The sequence below is a fragment of the Schistocerca cancellata genome, chromosome 10, assembly GCF_023864275.1.
Source record: "Schistocerca cancellata isolate TAMUIC-IGC-003103 chromosome 10, iqSchCanc2.1, whole genome shotgun sequence".
Lineage (NCBI taxonomy): Eukaryota > Metazoa > Arthropoda > Insecta > Orthoptera > Acrididae > Schistocerca > Schistocerca cancellata.
In genome coordinates, this window is record NC_064635.1 from 217,780,961 (window position 1) to 217,798,917 (window position 17,957).

A 17,957-nucleotide genomic window follows, 5' to 3' on the forward strand; every position below is an offset into this window, starting at 1 on the left:
ACGCCGGCTGGTGTGAGTTCTGGAACAGGATATGTATGAATGCACTAAAGAAAAGTACATATCGTCTGTTTACTTAACTTTAATTCATCCTTGTGGTACATTGCTATTGTTATACAAGTGAGACTATCTCCATATATGGTTAATGGCGCCTTGCTAGGTCGTAGTCATGGACTTAGCTGAAGGCTATTCTAACTGTCTCTCGGCAAATGAGAGAAAGGCTTCGTCAGTGTAGTCGCTAGCAAAGTCGTCGTACAACTGGGGACGAGTGCTAGTCCATCTTTCTAGACCTGCCATGTGGTGGCGCTAGGTCTGCGATTACTGACAGTGGCGACACGCCGGTCCAACATGTACTAATGGACCGCGGCCGATTTAAAGCTACCACCTAGCAAGTGTGGTGTCTGGCGGTGACACCACATTCCTCCCCCGCAAATCGGCGAACGGTCGTGTTATAAGGCTTCCGTCCGCCGTGGGGAGGGCCCCATGTTGACGTATGCGATGAGGTGGGGAGCCTAACAACAGGCGAGGCTGTGCCACCCGCACCCGGCCATTCGGTCCGAGGGGAGCTAGGAAACGCCTGGAAACCTAGTCCAGGGTGCACGTCAACATGCGGCGTATGCGCCCGTAATGAGACAGGAGGGGCCGAAGGGTCGACCTCCATTGCGTCGGGGTATCCGACGCGCGATGACGCCATGTGGTCCGGAGTGGGCAAGAGTTCCATGGCTGAGGACAGTTGGTCACGGGAAGCGTTCGGCGGCGCGTGACCCAGGGAGGCGTCCGGCTGCAGCGAAGCGTCCACCGCGAGCGGCGCCGGCGGGAGAACAGGCGGCGGCGGCAGCAACGGCGGCGACGCGTCGCCATGGGGCAAAATGGATGGCATCGTCGGTAACACCTGGGGATGAGGCGAGCCAGTAGATGGGTCCCCAGGGCACTGACCAGACGGCACCGTCGCTGAAAGCAGACGGGGAGCGGCAGAACCCAGGCGACGACAGAGGCGCAGCTGATTGAGATGCCGACGCACCTCACCAGAGGCCCCCAAAACCAAATACATCGCACGGCCGAGGCAGCGAAGTATGCGCCCTGCGAGGCAACGTTTGACTGAGGCGCCGTTTGACTGAGGCGAAAACGGCGCGGACGTCAGATGTTGAATACCATTGGCCTTGCAGAATGACTGGAATTCTGCGGACATGAATTGTGGGCCATTGTCGGAAACAATAGTCCGTGGAAGACCTTCAATGCAAAAGATAGCAGACAACGCTTGGATGGTGGCAGATGACGTCGTGGAAGACATCCGGACAACAAAAGGAAAATTACTGAAGGAATCGACAATGACCAACCATCGAGCATTCCAGAATGGACCAGCAAAATCTATGTGTAAGCGTTGCCAAGGGGAAGTGGCTTTTGGCCATGCAAAGAATTTCCGCGGCGGTGCGGATTGTTGTTTGGCACACGCCATGCAAGAAGAGCACATATTCGTAATCGCAGCATCGATTCCAAACCAAGTACAGTGCTGACGAGCAAGTTGTTTCGTATGCACTATACCCCAATGTCCTTGGTGGAGAAGCTTTAAGACAGAGGACTGTAACGAACATGGGACCACGACCCTAGACTGATCATTATCAGAACGCAACAACAAAACACCACGTCGGACAAAAAGTCTCTCCTTAAGAGCAAAAAATCTGTGAACCAACGGATCCTCGATCCGGGACTTGGACAAGGGCCATTGCGTAGCAACAAAACGCAAAACGGTAGTAAGGACAGGGTCAGCAGCTGTGGCTGTAGCTACACGACGAAAATCAATCGGAAACGATTCGACCACGTCAACAGTTTCCGCAACAATGAACATGCAAGGAAGTTCGGAAGAATCGAATGCTTTATCCTTGGCAACAGGCAAACGGGACAACGCATCGGCGTTTCCGTGCTTAGCAGTGGACCGATACAAGATATCGTAGCGGTACTGCAAGAGGAAAATAGACCAGCGAATGAATTTCTGCGCTATACGCGGAGGTACAGGCTTGTTCGGATGAAAAAGCGATGTCAAAGGTTTGTGGTCTGTGATGATGGGAAAGTGACGACCATACAAGAAATCATGAAACTTTGTAACACCAAACACGAGAGCCAAAGCTTCTTTCTCTATCTGGGAATAATTTCTTTGCGCTGACGAGAGCAATTTGGACGCAAAGGCTATAGGGCGATCATGCGAACCATCTTTGTGCGCAAGCACAGCACCGATCCCGAAATCCGATGCATCTACCATCAACAAAAGGGGTTTCTGGGGATCGAATGGCGTAAGGCAAGTATTAGAAAGCAACGCCGACTCCAACTGGCGAAAGGCGCGTTCGCATTCCGTCGACCAGACGAACAGAACACCTTTACGGCGTAAGTGATGAAGCGGAGCTGAAAGGGAAGAGGCATGGGCGATATAACGAGTATAATAGTTAATTTTGCCCAACACACTCTGTAGCTGCTTCAAATTCTGCGGCGAAGGTAAGTCCCGTATGGCACGGAGGTGCCCTGGACTCGGATGTATGCCTTGAGCATTAAGGACATGTCCCAGATATGGCAAGGCACGAGCAAAAAACACACATTTGTCCTTCCTCAAGCGAAGACCATTTTGTCGCAAGACCTGAAATAATGTTCGCAGGTTTGCAAGATGTTCGTCTTCTGTCTTTCCGGTGATCACTATATCGTCCAGATAGTTTGCGGCAGTAGGGACCGACGCACAAATAGTTTGTAAATATTGCTGAAACAATGCAGGGGCGGATGCACACCCGAATGGCAGTCTTTTGAATCTGTACAATCCAAGATGCGTGTTAACCACCATTACGTGCTGGGATTCTTCGTCCACCGGTATTTGCAAGTACGCATCTGCTAGGTCCAACTTTGAAAAATATTTTCCCGGGCACAGTTTGTCAAAAAGATCTTCCGGGTGGGGCAAAGGAAAAGTTGCAGGCACTAGTTGTGGGTTCACTGTGGCCTTGAAGTCCACGCAAAGTCTCAATTTTCCGGAAGGTTTTTGTGCCGGCTTCTCTCTGGGCTCAGAGAGAAGCCGGCACATGTTCAATTACACCTTGTGATTCTAAATCGTGTAAAGTTCTTGCGACCTCATCACGCAATGCGTGGGGAACATTGCGCGCTCTGAAAAATTTCGGTTGCACGTTGGCTTTTAGTTCCAAATGTGCTTCATAGTTCTTAGCGCAACCAAGGCCCGGTGCAAAAATGTCTGCAAATTCGTCACATAGACGAGAAATACTGGCGGAAGGCACAGTCTGGTTCACTGATAGGACCTGATTTACTATTGAGAAGTTAAACAACCGAAATAAATCTAAACCAAACAAGTTCACTGCAGAAGAAGAACGAAGAACGTAAAATGACACAAGTTTTGTTTGTCCCTTGTATGTTGCAAGAAGGCTGCACTGTCCTAACACAGGGATATGCTGTCCTGAATAACTAGTGAGCTGAACATTTGCGGCACGCAACGGCGGGGCGCCCAGTTGTTTGTACGTGGCGTGATTGAGCAATGAAACTGCAGCTCCGGTATCGAGCTGGAACGGTATCATTTGTCCGGCAAAGTCCAAATCTACAAAAAGTTTATTGTCCTGCTGACGACAAGAGCGACTGTTTTGTGCAACTTGAACAGACACTGGGACAGAATCACTTGCGACGTGACGGGATTGCCGTCGACGTCGACGCACACTTTTCGTGGGACGAACACAGTCACAGTGAGAGAGAGAAACACTGGGCGGAGTGGCGTTAACTACATGAATGTCCATGGGCGAAGGTTCCCGAGCCGGAGTGTCCTTGGTTCGATTCCGGCGCGAAGCAAAGGGCCTGAAATGGTTGGTAGTGTCCGATCTAAGCTTTCTCTGGCAAACACTTTGAACATGTCCTTTCTTATTACAGAAAAAGCAAATAGCTTGGCGTGACGGGCAATTCTCACGCGAATGTCTAGTTGCACACCGCGGGCATGATTTCAGCACTGCATTTGCTCGCTTTCGCGGGACACATGGTTGTGCGGACGTGCGCGAAGGCTGTTTACAGTTCCGTGCAGCTCGCCCGGCGGGCCGGTTAATGCGACACACAGCTGGCGAAGTTGCAAATGATTCCTGAGCAAAGTCAAGTGTGTCTTGCCTATCCAATATGTCTATCACTTGTTGAAGGGAGGGATTGACTAGTTTCAAAATCTGTTCCCGTATACGAACATCAGAAACGTTCTGTGCAATTGCATCACGCACCATAGTATCTGAATAAGGGAGTCCACAGTCACATTCAAAAGCGCAATCCCTAGTAAGGCCTTGCAAAGTTGCAACCCACTCCCGATTAGTTTGACCGGCCGTACATTTTGTACGAAAGAACGTATACCTTTTTGCAACTACATTAACAGTTTCTTTGAAATAGGCATCTAAAGCAGACATTGCTACGTCGCGTCGGACAAACAATTTCACTATCACACGGTACGTCTGCACCCCGACGGATGCTAACAAAAAAGGCTGCCGCTCGTTACCTTGAATTCTGTAGGCGGCGAGATGGAATCCAAATTGGCGTGACCACTCCGTCCAGCTTTCGTCGTCGGGACGAAATTGACGGAACGGGGGTGCAACTTCGTGTTGTGGCTGCGGTAGCGATGAAGCGGCGGCGGCCGCATCGTTTTGCAGCGCACTTTGACCCTGGACGAGCTGTCCAAGGGCATCCAATAACGCCTGCGTCTGCTGATTCTGCAAGCGATAAAATTCGGACAGTACATCTGGAGAATGTGGCGAAGCCATGACACAAGCAAATTAATACAAACTCTATTGGCTCGTCGCCAATGTAGTGGACTGACAAGACAGCCAGTCCACAGTGACGGGTAACTGAAAGGCACGCGTACACACACGCCAGCTGGCGTGAGTTCTGGAACACGATACGTATGAATGCACTAAAGAAAAGTACGTATCGTCTGTTTACTTAACTTTAATTCATCCTTGTGGTACATTGCTATTGTTATACAAGTGAGACTATCTCCAGATATGGTTAATGGCGCCTTGCTAGGTCGTAGTCATGGACTTAGCTGAAGGCTATTCTAACTGTCTCTCGGCAAATGAGAGGAAGGCTTCGTCAGTGTAGTCGCTAGCAAAGTCGTCGTACAACTGGGGACGAGTGCTAGTCCGTCTTTCTAGACCTGCCATGTGGTGGCGCTAGGTCTGCGATTACTGACAGTGGCGACACGCGAGTCCAACATGTACTAATGGACCGCGGCCGATTTAAAGCTACCACCTAGCAGGTGTGGTGTCTGGCGGTGACACCACATATAGCGCATAGGATTGTCATTCTAACAACAGCCGGCTGGATTGTCCGAGCTGTTCTAGGCGCTACAGTCTGGAACCGCGAGACCGCTGCGGTCGCAGGTTCGAATTCTGCCTCGGGCATGGATGACCGCAGAAGTTGAGTCCCAAGTGCTCAGAGCCATTTTTTTCTAACAACAGTGGTAAGGAACAACAACAAACCGGAAATCAATGGAAAGACACATGAGCTCAAGTCTAAAATGTTTCAAGCACAGCCTTTCGGATTTGCGCAAAAAAAAAAAAAGTCTCTGCACCCAAACTTCTTAGACCCTTAGACACCTTGAAACCTAGTAAAGTAACTGGTTCTTATGACATATACTGTACATTCCTTAAAGATGTTCGTCAAGGTGCAGTGCTGTTGCTGGCTGCACTGTTTGATGAAATCCTCATAACAAGCAGACCGTCCAATCTTTTTAAGAGCACAAAGATAATTGCCATCCTGAAACTGTCTAAATCTGGCAACAAGCCTGAAGATTACAGACTTATTACACTTGCGCATCTGCCATAAACTGTTGGAGAGGGCACTCTACAATAAAATAGCACCAACTATCTTCAGAAACATTCCCTTAGAACAGGCTGACTTAAGACCAGACCACAGCTGCAGCAATCAAGTGCCAACATTGTCAACATACATAGGGAAGGGCTTCAAGCGTCAGGAGAAAACGACAGCCCTGTTTATTGACTTAACATCAGCATATGATACAGCATAGCGGAAACGAATGCTTCTAAAGTTCTTAAGAACAATTCCATGTAAAAGAATTGCACAGATATTCAATACCGTTCTGTCCAACAGGAAATTACAAATTCATGTAAATGGGCAAGTAACCAAAGTGTACAATTTAACTGACAAACATGGATCTTTATTGGCCCCACTACATTTCAAATTATATGTTGCCAACCGGCCAAAAATGAAAGCGAGAATATTTATTTATGCTGATGACATCTATTAATTTTACAGCTACAGAAACGACTCTCACTTAGGATTATGAGGTTTTTTATGTACAGCGACTCAAAGTAAATGAAAATGAAAGTGGAACTTCCACCTTCTATCTAAGTAGCAGGCATATGGGCCATAAACCACAAATTGTATTCTGAAATCAGTTGCTGTCAAATTATCCATCCCTAAAATATCTTGATGTGGCCCTAAATCGATATAGAACACACCTAACATCAACAGCCCCAAAAATGAGAACAAAAGAGCAATGCACAACACAAATTATGTGGAAGAAGTTGGGGAGCTAAGGCAGCACTTCTGAAGACAGCTGCCCTCTCACCTGTTTATTCTGTTGGTGACTATGGATGCCCAGTACGACTAAATAGTGCTCATACAGACATGATTGATACAAAGCTGAATGTGGCAATAAGAAGAATATGTGGCACAATAAAATCCACACCCCGGAATGGCTATCTGGTCGAACCATGGAAGACACAAAGTCAATCTCCATTGGAAAAGGAATGGGAGACATGATACAGAAATTCCGAGCTGCCACGACATCAAGACTGTGATGTAACTCAAAGGCAACAACTTAGATCTAGGAAACCCCCATGTACACTCGGAAAGAGGTTCACTTCTGAAGGATTCCATCTAGAAACAGCATGGTGGAAGTAGTGTGGTTTGCAGAACTCGGAATGGCTTCGTGTGGAACATACATGAGCTCCTCCAGGGTCCCAACAGACCTAGGAGCTTGTGGACCATCCTAAATCGCATTATGCACCAAGTGCAGAAGATGGCAGGACTTTAAGTACAAGTAAGGAACAGCTGAAAGTACCGAGTGTGCCTGTGGACAGCAGTGACAAAAGATGCACTTCATAGTCATGGAATGTACTCTATGGAAATATGCTGAAACTCTGCCCAGCGTACATTAGGTACCTGAGGACGCAGCCTCATGAATGGCAACTTTAGATATCCACCAACAACCAATTGATAGCAAATATTAAAAAAAAAAACTGTCCTGTCTTTTTTTATCTTAAACTTTATGTATTCTTTGCATTAAAATTAGTTTATTAGATTTTTTCTTTAATACATAATTCATACAAGTGATTTTTTAATTTTTTCTAATCTCATGGATAATATTGTCTTATCGACTTAGTATAAGGCTTTCCTAATCAGGAACGAATGTAATTTATTTTATATCTACGTTAAGTGGATGTTATTCCCATTAACACCATGTTCTTCAGTCTCAGTAATGTATTCTTGATGTGATACAAAGTAAAATATTTTTTTTAAAATTAGCCCATGTCGATTAGACATCTTTGTGGTATTATCTTTGAGATTACAATACTTTGATTACTCAAGTTATGCCCTAATAAAATGGTCAGTTATTTGTTGTTGTGCATGACGATAACTACAGATGCAGGGCATGCTTTGCTATTGTTGAAGAGCTTCGTAATTAATGTGGTTTTAAGTTTCTGTGTGAGTGGTATGTAATTTGTAAGTTTCCATAGATAACGATTTTATATTATCACTGTCCATATGATGCTTTGTATTTCAAGCTTCTGTAGCCACTTTTGTTTTCTTAGCATTGATATGAGAACTGGATGATGGTCTTAGACCAAAAGTGTTATTCTATTAATTGTTCTAGTGCTGATTTGTGTCATGAGTTGCCTGTTCCCTAATCTGGACGTTCTGTTTACATAACTCAGACTAAGTTTCCTAATCTGGATGTTCTATTTATATAAGTCAGACTAATTAATTGTCTTTTTCAAAAATTTTTTAGGGGTGAGTCAATATTAGTTCTTTATTGGTCAGTCAAATTTCACTCCAGTTCTTACAATTTTGTCTATATGTAATATGGTTGTTTAACTGAAATCCGCTATAACTAGACATTTTTGCATAAATTTTATGTTTGCAACACCAGTCGATAATAGTAACATTTTATTCTTTCACTACTTTACCATATCTCCCAGCACTGCATTTATTTTAACCGCCATTACAGTCATGGTCATGTTTCATGTTTCATGAACTTCTAGAGACTCATCAGCCAGGATGTTTCAAACTATTAGTCTCCCAGTTTTCTGCCTGAATGTATATATAAGGAGTTCCGCTTGGGTCACAGTGATTTTTATCATTTCCATTATGAAACAGATTATCTTGAGTTTTACTGAAACCCATTTTGTGACCTACCTTTTTCATGATTCCTTCTTTTCTGCTTGTAATGTGCTAACAGTCATATAACTTTCCACCCTGATTCCACAGTTTTTATTGGAAGAATATTTACCAGGTACAGATTCCCTTCATTATCCAATCTATTACTTTCTTCTCACCCGTTAGGATGCATCATCTCACAGACTCGATTTTTTATTAGTCTTGATTTTTCGGTTTCTGTTATTGTCACTACAAACTTTTCTGAACAAAAACCCCAAATTCCGTTATCTAAATTTTCCACACACACTTCATTATTTCTGTTACTGATTAAAAACCTATTGAGTGCCAGAAATTTGATTCAAATAGAGCTCTGTATCAGCAACCTGACTGCTCCAGTTATTTGCATTATGACTGTCTACGTGATTAACTTCATTGCTTCATCTGTAATTTCGATATTAACCATTCTGCCAGTTTCTTCAACACAATTAGCATTGTATTTATCTTAATTATCAATTTCATCATCAGTCTTATTACAGTTGAATGGTTAAATGTCTTTACCCCCTGTACATGATCATCAAACCCATCAGTTACATCATTGGAAATAGCAACATTTCACTCGTGTTTTCTCAATAATAATAACTAAGTTATCTATATCTCATTTATCATTATTATTATTATTTATCATTTCCTCTTTGGTTGTAATTTCATTTCCCAACAGGCTATTTGAGAGCATCTCTGCAGCCCACGCTTATGTGAAATTTCTTTAATATTTAGGATTTCTGTTGTCTGTTGGATTAAAATGCATTGCTTTCCTGAACTCCCTATCAGAGTATAATATATTCCGTTTGTAGGCTCCCATTTTGTTCTAGATATACGAGTTTGATTTTCTTTCCTCTATACTTGGATCACGTAATTACTGCCCATATATCGCTACATATTTCTTCCTCCAAACTAACAAGCTCGCAATGGAACAACCATAAGTTTCACTGAACATTTCCCTCCTTATCTGATCGCTATTATCCTATGATCTATTATTTCCCTCCAATGACCTACCTTTATCTTAAAATTCTTTCTTCCTATTCCTATTTCTCTCATTTAGATAAATATCATTTATGATTTCAAAGTCCCTGACAATCATTCTTGAGGTATCCTACTTCTTTCTTTCCCTGATTCCCATTATAATTTCTATCCCATATCATAGCTGTCAACTGCACCATGGTTAAATTTCTGACTCTCATTTGTCTTTAAGATTGTCCAGCTTGTCAACATAGCTTAGAAAATATTCGTTTGAGACTTCTGGCTCATGAAGTATCCCTCATGACCCTTTTCCTGGAAATCTTGTTTTTAGGACATTTGTTTGAGTCAAATCACCAAAGATCTCACCAAATGTATTGTTCTTTTATGCCATTTCTCAAAAAGTTCTGTTGTACTCTCATTTCCCTCTATATCGTCAGACCCACTCAAAAACTCGCTTCTGATTCTGAGAAAAATTTGTTTGGAACACATTTTTGAAATATATAACAATATAGAACATAAGAGAACAGACATTCTGACTCAATTATGAAAGTACATACTTGTCAAAAGCATTTTGCAAATTTAATTTTAACCATATCAGTCACTAAGGAAAGTTTTGTCACAAGGGTTTCATACAAAGTCGATGGGATGTAATTTACACTCCCTAGGAAATTTTATTAGAGGTGTGTTACGCCAAATACCACCACAGTCATTAACAAAATGCTTTGTAGAGAGATTTTCTTGTAATTCAACAAGCTTCCAAATAATGTATCACACACTGCTTTTGTATGCATCTACCTCATTAGCAACTATTAATTCTTCATCCACTGTTTCACTATTAATAACAGAAATCAAAAAGTTTCGACTTCTCTTCAAGATTCGGTTTAGTCCTAGTTATTTCTGGTTTCAAAAGTTAATTATCCTGCATTATGACAGTTTTAAGTATTTCAAAATTATTCAAAGTCTTTTTTCATCTAATAGTAAGATTTGATTCTACATTTACAATGTCAGATTCAACTACATCAACTAGAGCATTTGGCTGCTTCTGCAGGGTATTCCGATCTATTAATTATTTAGCACCTCACTTGTGAAAGTGTGCCGTCATGTTCACACTTTAATAGGCATTTTGAATCTTCAATACTGTTATTTAACCATCTGGTTTATTTTTTGTTCCCACTACTTGATGGTCCAGTTTACATATACTACTACCTCTTCATAACCTGCATTTCCCTCAGCAAGTGTTCAATCCAAGAATTGTTCTGTAAAAGTAAACTTCTGAGATTTTGTTCATAACCTTAACTTTCCCTCCAAGGGTGTTCGAATTTGGCTCTTGTTTAATCGTATTGCTACATCTTTTCAGATCACAAAAAATATCATGTTCAAAGACTTACACTCAATGCTCAAATCTCACTAAAATAACAAAAACAATGCTTATCTATTGTCTCAGTTGTTGTTGAAGTCCAATTCTATATCAGTAATTACATTTTAAAATTATTACCACTGCAGTATGAAGCCCTTTATAAGTGTACGCTGCTTCCATTTCAATTACAGACTAGTTTCAAATAATTTTCGTCATATAATTCTTCTTTTAAACTGCAACAGTATTCTTTAAAATGTCAGTTTATTATTACAGGTATCCCATGACTTACAGCATCTGCAGTGCTTTAGTTGCTACTAGTTCATTTATAGAATTAAATATTATAGCTGCATGTTATGACCCTTTCGAATAATTAATTCAAAGCTGATAAAACACAATTTGAGTTGGGTAGCATCAAGGTAAAAGTTATAACAATTATTTTTAGTTTATGTTCAGTCATCAATAAAGCAAAGGTATGAGACTTCTATATTTTCCACCCTTGTTGTTGTGTTAAACATTTTTAGGGCTTTCCAATGAAAGATGAACACACCATTTCAAATTTTTACTTCATTGTATTAAATTCATGGTAGTTTTTCCAAATATAAAACCTACAGAAGATTACATAAGATTGGTCTCATATGTACGTGTACAGACTTTGTGGGCTGAGATGCATGACTATCTAAATGGTCTCCACAATAAAAATCAATTCATTAATTGTCCAAATTACAGTGTTAACAAGATACAGTCACTGAAATAATTTTTAGTTCAGTTATATCGCACTGTGGCAAACGTGACAAAATGTAAACACTGACTGATCAGTCAGAACAATAAAGTGTTTAAGAGTTACATCTAAAATTTGTAAAACTAGAAGTTGTAACAAAATGTTAACATTAAGTTATACTTAATCAAATAATTAACTTTTTCCAGTTTTACTAACATTTACAGTGTATTACATCAATGTATATATCCGAGTAGTGTGCTTGTTCTTACCAGAAAAATGTTTAAACAGTATGTACTATAGTATTTACATTTGTGAATGCTTGAATATTTACATATAATTTACTTGGAGTGCTTAACACAATTGAATAGACTAAATTTGAGTTTTATAGAGGAAACAGAATGTCGATATGATAATTTACTGAAAATATTACATACACTAATTTTTAACACTTGTCATCAGGGATATAAAAAGATGAGTCCAAATGTTAGATCGAATCCTCACAAATGCAGTGAATATTGAGCAGTTGAAGTAAGTGGAGTAATACTACCTGCTCCATTCACGACCACCCACCACAATGATATGAGGTCTGCAGATGGTCAAAAACCGACCAAAACCGGTAACCACAAAAATAAAGGTTTCTTGTTGTCGACACTGTTTATGTTCATTTTAAAGTACTAAAAATATTGAAAGAAAATTACTACTGTTGTCCACGAGAAATGTTCTGGGAAAGTAGTGAAGATTGTGTTACAGTATGCATTTACAACCTGCATTGGAAGTCGGGAAGTGCCTACACTATTGTGCTTGTGTATTATTTCTGGTGTATTCCAATTGTGTCATGATTCATGAAACTCATTGTTCATCAAATAGTAGAGTTAAAAACCTGCAACTATCATTATATTGTATAGAATTTGGTCTGACTTTCAGTATAGTGTTACACTGAAAGACAATTTCCTCTTCCACAAGGTGTATGCAATCTTATAAATCAAAATTTGTAATTTATTGCCTTTATACCATACCATACGGTTTTCATCATCATTCCAGTTTATTGTCTGAAGTCTTCACTATCCTAAAACAGGAATACCACTGGCATAAACAACAATGTGGTCAGTTAATCCTGCTACACCCATCAGCTGTAACAAGGGTCCCATGATCAAGTTCCCATACAGAACGCTGAAGGCTAGCCTTCGAATTTTTTTCGTTATTGTGGCACATGAACTACAACATTAATGGCGTTAACTTGCTTCCACACTTCCATATGTATAGCGACCAGCAGTGGAGAAACGAACACATAGTTCACCAGAATAATTGCATCGGAGTCGACTTCTGTATGCAGCAGTCAGCAATGGCCGCTGAGATCACTGTGTGCTGAAGCAACATAGTGTGAGGTTTGCTATTTAGGAATGAAACTTGTCAGTGCCATGGCACTTCACTGAAACTCTATTAAACTGTTCTTTTCGCTGTGTTTATTATGTGGTTGATCGATGTTGATACTGAATTTGTATCTCTCTCTTAGTCGTTTCTTTTGAATGTTCACCCTAGCTTACCACTTGTTGGCTGCTCTCAACTCACATTTTTCAGCTTTTTTAGAAAGTAAATATTATGAACTTAAGGGCAGCATCTTTGTTCTTTTGTCTGTCGTATGCTGAACTGATTAGATTCGATGTACTTTTCGTTCGTTAGATTCATAGTCAGGAGATCCTCATGAAGTTAGAACACATCAGGAAAGAATAATACATTATTAATATGAAAATGAGATGCGATAATGACTGTTACACAGGCCCCAAGCGAAATTGTCCTAATGGATTGGGAGTAAATTAAAAATTCTTAAACACACTTTCACTTGGAAAGTAATAACAGACTTGTCAGACACACATACATTTGCAGCAGCATGCGATTATACGATAATTTTAAGCTATTGTAACCACAAATCATCAAAGTGGAAAAAATTGTTTGTAACATTTGCTTACATTGATTATATTAGTGCACTGAAAATCAACAGTGGCTAGATGTTACGAAATATTAAGTCTATTTATAATATAAACAAATCAGTCACTTCACCTAAGATATTCGTCAATGCTGTAGAATGACTAAGCCCCAAAAAATTCGTCTTAAACCAAACATAATTAGTAGTTAAAGTCTATATAGCTGCTGACAAGTTATTAAAATGTGTGTTCTGTATAATGTTAATTTTTCTGTACCAAACTACTGATGTTAAATCCTTACAAGAGTTTTCTCTCTTACCAAGTGCATAAACTGATCTTTTGGTATGAAAAACTGTGCTATGTGTGCTTTAATAATGTTCATCTTTCTGTATAAAACTACTGATGTTAAATCTTTAGAAGAGTATTCTTTTTTCTCTTACGAATTGCATAAACTGATCACTTGATATGAAAAAGTATATGTTATTTATGACTAATTTTATTAACGAATATACACATTTTGAAGCAATAGTTAGTATCTGCACTTGGTTGGACAGGTCTGTGTAGGAAATTCTTAGCTGGCAGAATTAATAATTCATATCACATGTTTTTGGACGCAGAAAAATTATGCCTGGTGTGTTAAGTTACCCAACAAAGATACTGGATTACGTTAGGCAATGAAATTAAGCAAATTGCAGAACCTTTTTTTTTATTTTTATATCATTTACGTGTGACAACATCTGCATCGGAAATAAAAATTTGCAAAGGTGCTTCAAGAGTTTCATGTTATATTCCTCGCCGTTAAACTTATTATTAAGCTTCTGTCTCAATAATTTAACACTGTAGATCTCTACTCTTGTCATGTCCTCATATTTTAGGAGTTTACAGTGATAGTGCACAATATCTGAGCAGCGTGTAGTATTTTTTTTTTCGAAGTTTCTTATAAGGAATTGGCTAGAAGATATTTATTAATAACTGTGAACATTTCATTAACCGATTGGCAATTTACTGATATGTGTGTATGAACTGGAAACAAAACAAATTTGGCATATGGGAATGTCACTGATGGCAGTTCGTTGACACACACAAGAAAAAGTTACGGTGGCATGTAATAAATTCGCAGTTCTATCATGCCTGATAGCTTAATACTCGAGTCATTCCTAATGACAAACTGCGTTTCATGTCAGAGAGATATAATACCAACCATTTTCCAATAATTCCTGTCACTCAAAAATATTTTAATTTACTTACAAGCTTATTGTAATTTCCTTTGCCAAATGCCCTTGAAAGACCATAAAATTTACCAGTAGCCAATAGTTTATTCACCACTGAATTAAGTAAGGTCTCGCTAAATGCCTACACACTAAGTGGTTATAATTAAACTACAGCTATTCACAGAGGTCCAGTGTGGGCTGTAATTATCACATGGCAGTGAAACATGGTAGATACTATAATGCATTAATGGAGAACCAATTTATCCTGGATAAAAATTAGTTCCAGTTTCGGCTACCAGGTGAAAATCAGGCGATGTGAATGCAATAAAAACGTATATAAATGTTTCCATGTGTAATGTATTAGGTATGGAACGTGGATTCGAAAGGTCAAACAAGTGAGAAAGGCCAAATGTTGATATTATTTTTAACCACCACTTACAAAAGTTGTTCATTACGAGCACCAGAAACGACAACGAGATGCTGCATCCATAAAACAACATGATCCTGTATACTGGCGTTCAGGACAGGCAGAGACTGAATCTGTCCCTAGCAATAACGATCTTTTAGATATCCTCAGAGTTAAAAATCTTATGGATCCATATCAGGTGATTTTGTAGGTTACATATCTGGAAAAATTCTGGAGAAGGTTGCATTGAGCAGATATTTCACTGGCGAGCGGAATGAATTGTTGCCCCATCTTGTATGGCTGCTTGGTGAATTGGGTGGGGGCAGGGGAGGGAGACTAAATAGCGAGGTCGTCGGTCCCATTAGATTAAGAAAGAATGGGGAAGTAAGTCTGCCATGCCCTTTCAAAGCAACCATCCCAGCATTTGCCTGAAGCGAAGTAGGGACATTATGGAAGACCTATATCAGGAAGGCCAGACGCAGGTTTCAACCATCGTCCTCCCATTGTGCTAACACTGTGCCACGTCGCTCCGTGGTTTTGCAAGAAAACAGGGTGTCCACACAGTTGTGCTCGTTCAAAGCAACAGTGACATGCTGTACAATAAGGTTTCCAAAACTTGCAGACGTCGTTGTTCATCTGACAGACCCTCTGGGTGTATTGTCTTCAAAGAAGAATGGGCTGAGGATAAAGTTGCTTGTGAACCCATGCCATACAGTCACATACGGCTAGTGCAATGGCTACTCATGCAAAACACCCAATTTAACGGTACCCCAAATTGGGCAGTCCTTTGTATTCACTGAATCCTGCAGTGTAAAATCTGCCTCGTCATTCCATAGAGTATTTTTTGTCGACATGTCATGAACTTCGTTCCATGCCAGAAAGCAAAGAGCCAATTTAGAATGTTGCTGCAGATCATGCGGTTCCAGTTACTACACAGTCTGTATCGCAAAACTATCCGTACTGTTGACCAGAGTACATGCTGTACGTTCAGTTACAGCAACAGCAACCTCGTCAATAACTTCCACCGGGAAAGGACACGTTCATTTCTCAGATGCCATACCAAGTTCACCTGTATTTTCGAATTTCGGTATCGTCGTCATTAAACCATTTAATGACATTGGGCGGCTCCTCAGATCTTTCAGTCAGTGATACACTCTCAATGTAGCACAGTAATTGCTGTTGTTCACATAAAACAGTTTCACTCAAAGAACATGGATTCTCTTCTCGATAGTCGTACTGTCCACTCACCAACCATGGCTTTTCAAATGAGACCGTGGTTGTCATACCGTCATAAAAACCGTGTACAGTGCCAGATTTGCATGTGGTTGTCGAAACTGGAACATTGTTTTCCAGCGTAAATCGATTCCGCGTTTGCACGTTAGTTTATCTACCAAGTCTTGCTGCCACACGATAATCACAGACCACACTACACCTCCATGAGTAGCTACATTTTAATTATAACCCTCTGGCACTCATTTTCTTGTTTAGCGAGCGAGAAGGACCTTGACGATCATGCGCCTATCTAACAAATCTCCCCCCCCCCCCCCCCCCCCCCCGGCCAGCAGATCGTGTCATGTGCACCTTCCATCCAGTTTCCTGAGAATCTAATCTACTGTGGGTAGCATATCGTCCCGTATTGTTCCTAATCTCTGCAAAGGTCTCTTTCTCTCTAGCCTTGCTACCACCATCATTCTGAAACAGAACCATTAGCCCTTCTTCTTCTTCTGTAGTGGTCAATCCAAGGATTGGTTTGCAACAGCTACAATGGCAGCTTGTCTCCATTCTGTGCGTCTTTCAGCTTTTCTCTTCATTTCTTTATAGGTGTCACATCCCACATCTTTCACGATTTGATCCATGTACCTCAGTCGTGGTCTTCCTCTTGGTCTTTTTCCCTCGACATATCCCTCTATGATTGTGTTCAGGAGTCCTTTATGTCGTAATCCAATCGGACATAAATTATCCTCTCACTATGTTGAACAAATCCTTTTACTCTTAACCCCATCTCTTTATTGAGGATAATTCCCACTCCTGCAATCCCGGGACTGTCTTGTGCTGTTCCAGTGTGTATGATTCTGTAATCCCCTGACCAGAAGTCGCCAGCGTTTGGCCATCTCATTTCTGAGACTCCCAGTACATCAATATCCATTCGTTTCATTTCCATTTTCAAGTTTTCCAGTCTACCACATTTAAGAAGTGAGTTGACGTTCCATGTTGCTATCCTTCTTACATTATTGCTTTTGGGTTTTGGTATCTCTTTAGTTGTCCCCGCCCGGAGATCCGAATGGGGGACTATTTTACCTCCGGAGAATTTAACCAAAGAGCTTTCCATCATAAGCTGTTGATACTTGGGATACCCGCCCGGGTCTTTAATGGAGTGGTTTCCCGTTGCCTTCTCCATTCTATGCCGTTGGCCACCTTGTGGCTCCTCCGCCTTTAGGAGCAGTTTCCCACCCCAAGGGCAAGAGAGTGCCCTTCCTTCTAGCCGCTCATCCGCCCTCCTAGAAGGCCGTTGGCACTTGATAGAAGGTAATCTCCTTATCCCGGGAGATATTCGGCTCAGTAGAAGTATAGGTTGGAAATGGAAGACCCCTAGCCCCCGAAACCTAATAGCGTCAGGGTCGGAAAAGAACAAGAGTTGGCCGAGGGTGGCCAAATAGGAAAGATAAAAGTGAGGAGCCTGGCATAAGTAAGTGGAAGCAATGCCAGGACTCAGCTCGGGACCTCGTGGTCGCCAGCCACGTACTCACTAGGTGTGAGTCCCTGAACCATTTAACCATTAGCCATCCTCACAATATCTTCAGCCTATTGTAGTAGCTCAACTGTTACTTTCTGTACTACATTAAACGAGTTAATCTTATCCTATATTTCTTCATTCTTCAGTCTCTTCTAACCTGTTTCTTCCTACCCTTGCCCAAAAATGTCA

At 41.1% G+C, this 17,957-nt stretch overlaps 1 protein-coding gene across 1 annotated transcript in view; it reads left to right on the forward strand.

Annotated features, from left to right (window-relative positions):
• The window catches only part of LOC126106844 (collagenase-like), a 170,334-nt gene that overhangs the window by 23,005 nt on the left and 129,372 nt on the right, over nt 1-17,957 (forward strand). The window lies entirely within an intron of this gene.